We start from the raw sequence: 3,766 nt of genomic DNA on the forward strand, positions 1-3,766 counted from the left end.
GACAGAGATCAATTAATGGTGCTTATTGATTCCTGTTGTTTTGTTTTGGTGGTGGTTGGTGGTCTGTGTATGTGTCTTTACCTTCTTTTGATTTTGCTGGTGTAAGATTATTAATTTCTTTTGTTTTCATGGGTATAGTTAATCTTCTTAGATTGGAGTTTTCTTTTAGCACTGTTAGGTTGAATTTGTAGATAAATATTGTTTAAATTTGATTTTATCATGAACTATCTCATTTTCTCTATCTATGGTGATTGAAAGTTTTGCTGGGTATTGTAGCCTGGGCTGGCATCTGTGGTTTTTCTCAGAGTCTACAGCACATCTGTCCAGGCCCTTCTGGCTTTTAGAGTCTCCATTGAGAGATCAGGTGTAATTCTAATATGTCTGCTTTTATGTTACTTAGTCTTTTTCTCTTGAAACTTTTAATATCCTCTCTTTGTTCTTTATTGAGTGTTTAATTATTATGTGCTGGGGAACTTTCTTTTCTGGTCCAATCTATTTGGTGTTCTGTAAGCTTCCTGTACCTTTATAGGCATCTCCTTTAGGTTAGGAAAATTTTCTTTCCTTTGTCAGTGAAACTTCCTCTGTAGTTCAACACCTGAGACTCTCACTTCCACCCCTGTATTCTATCAGTGAAACTTCCTCTATAGTTTCTATTCAAATTCCTACATTTTTCATTTCCAGATTTCTCTCTGTTTTTATTTTCTTTATTGATTCTATTTCCATTTCAGGTCTTGAAACAGCTTTGTTTCCTTTAACTGTTTATGGTTTTGGTTTGTTTGTTTAAGGGATTTATTTACATCCTCTTCAAGAACTGCTATCATCTTCATATAGCTGTTTTTAAGGTTTTTTTTCCTGTGCTTTTGCTATTTTGGCATGTTTAGGATCTGCTTTGATAGGATGGCTGGACTCTTGTGGAGACACATTTCTGGCTGTTATTGTGTTCTCTTCTAAGAACCTGGGTTTGGGATGATTATAGGTCTAGGTGCTGACTTTTTGATTTGTCTTTGTTGGGAGGGTGTTTTGTTCCTTGGTTTCTGATTCCTCCCTGGATTTCTAAAATCTGGTGGCTATATGTTGCCTAATTTCCTGTTAATGCAGCTGGTGTGTTTACAGGGAATACCTGCTGGTGTTGAAGGCTGGGATACTTAGAAGAGTTGACAGAAGGAAGGTTGGAGAAAGTCTTTGTGATTCCTTGGGAATGGTGTCAGAGAGGAAAGGGAGACCACAGCAAATTACCTGCTACAGAGTTTGGGATGAAACTGAGGGACTAGATCTCAGGAGCAAGAGTAGTAGTTTGCCTTCAGCCTACTTGGTATCTTGAAAGGAGCAGTCCTTGGATTAGTAGGGGGTGCCTGCTGGGGTTGGGGTCTAGGATAGAGAAACAAGTGGAGGGAGAAAGATTATAAGGGGGAAGATTGTGAGAGCCACAGGAGATGGAGTGTTCTTCAGTAGAACTGGAGATGAGACTGGGTAGCTGGAGGAATAGAGAGATGGTGCCTGGGAGAGGTGAGGGCTGGGAAAGGGGGCAAGAAGTTAGAAGGGAAAGATCTGTGGGATCCACAGGAGATGGGGTCAGAGAGACAAGGGCATGTTACCAAGGGTGTTCTGTTGCAGAGCTGGGGATGAGACTGAAGGACTGGATCTTGGGAACAAGGGGAGAGAACAATTGTAGGCAGCCTATCTGGTTTTATGACAGGTATGGCTTGTGGTTCGCTTGTGTCTGCTGGAGTTGAGGGCTAGTCCCTGTGTTCTGCTAGGCTGGTGTGTTCCCAGTGATTGAATTGCCTGCTGGTGTTTGGGATAATGAATCTCCTTCTATTTGTTCTTCCTCTTCCTTTCCCTCTTTTGGCTGCTGCTGCTACTCTTCTTCCTCTTCCTCCTCCTCCTCCTCTTCTTCTTCCTCTTCTTCTTCAACATTTTTTTCTTATTTCTGAGGACCCAAGTTTGGTCTAAACAAACAGACAGACAAATGCCAGGTGTGATGGCACAGTGCTGAGGAGGTAGAGACTAACATAATCAGTGAACCATAGGTCCTAGTGAGAGACCCTGTCTCAAAAAGTAAGGTGGACAGGTCCTAACCTCCATTTCACACACACACACACACACACACACACACACACAGGAGGGAGGGAAGAGGGAGAGGGAGGGAAGAGTGGTGCCATACAAGCTGGAGGTAAGTGATCAAAACATGAACCTGTGGGAACAAGACTTCAGATTCAAACTATGACATTTATGTTCTGACTGTGATATTTCCCGGGTAAGAGATATGTTACATGATACTCGGGATGCTAAGTGGCTCTTAGTGAGCCATCTCTCCTGAGATAGGACAGGCACTATATCCCATACTGTACTTACCACATACTGTGCTGCTCAGCTTCGATGCTTGGTATGCTAAGTGCATTTTCAGACCAGCAAGATTGCTCAGTGAGTAAAGCCCTTTCCACCAATCCTAACAACCTGAGTTCAATCCCCAGGCTCCAAATAGTAGAATGAGAGGCCACAAGTTGTCCCTTGACTTCCACAAATTTACAGTGTTATATATGTATGTGTGGGTATATGTATATCACACACACACAATAAATAAATAAATAAAATATAATAAAAAGACTAAGAGAGGACCTTTAAGAGGTGACTAGAGGGCTAGGGATGTAACTCAAAAGAATGCTTTCCCAGCATACACAAAACTCAAGGATCAAACACTAGCACCACATAAACCAGGCATGAGGATGCTCTCATGTAATCCCAGCATGTGAGAAATGGAAGCAGAAGGATAAGAAAGAAACTCATCATCCTTGACTACATAGCAAGTTCTAGGCTAGCTAGGAATACAGAAGACTCTGGCTCAAAATACCAACTTGCCACACCCATGTCAATGAAAGAAACCTATTAGAAGGTGTGAATGAGGATGTAAAGTGTAAAGTAATTGTGAGTGGGGGCTAGAGAGATGGCTTGGCAGGTGAGATTCTTGCTACAACTGATGACTCACAACTACTGGTAACCAGCTCCAGAAGGATCAGATGCCTCTGGCCTTCATGGGTACCAGCACTCTTGTATACATACCACACACACACACGTAATTTAAAATAATAAAATTTTTAATGTGACTTTTTTCAAATTAAGAGTATAAAGACTGATAAAATATATTAACATATATAGATCATAAACATGGGTAAACAAAATCATTTTGTTTTGAGACATTTTGTAGCCCTGGCTGGCCTTGAACTCACAGAGATCTGCCTGCTTCCTGAGTACTGTGATTAAAGGTGTGCACCACTGTACCTAGCTTGAAAGCAAGTTTCTACAAAAGTTAAACAGAAATAGCATATGACCTGGGCATTTACACTCTAGTATGTAACTCAGACAACATGGAAGCAGAGACTCAAAATGTGTACCACTAGCGTTATGCCGAGAGTAGAAACATCCCAAATGACCACTGAGAGATGAGGAGGTAGGGCTAGGGAGATAGTCCAGTGGGCAAAGCACTTGTGCACATGTGTGAGGACCACAGTTGAGTCCCCAAAATCTGTATAAATGCTGGTAGGTATACTGGCCCCCCTGCAATTCCAGAGCTCTGGAGGCCGAGACAGGTAAGCTGGCTAGCTAGGCTAGCCAAATAGGTGAGCTCTAGGCTCAAGTGACAGAGCCTGCCAAGTGTGTAAGGTGGAGAGTGACTGAGGAAGACACCTACATCAATCTCTGGCCTCCACATGTACATACACATGCAAGTACACATACAAGTATACACACACTCATGTACATTGCACAT

This window comes from Micromys minutus (genome assembly GCF_963924665.1).
Source record: "Micromys minutus genome assembly, chromosome: 1".
Taxonomy (NCBI): Eukaryota; Metazoa; Chordata; class Mammalia; order Rodentia; family Muridae; genus Micromys; species Micromys minutus.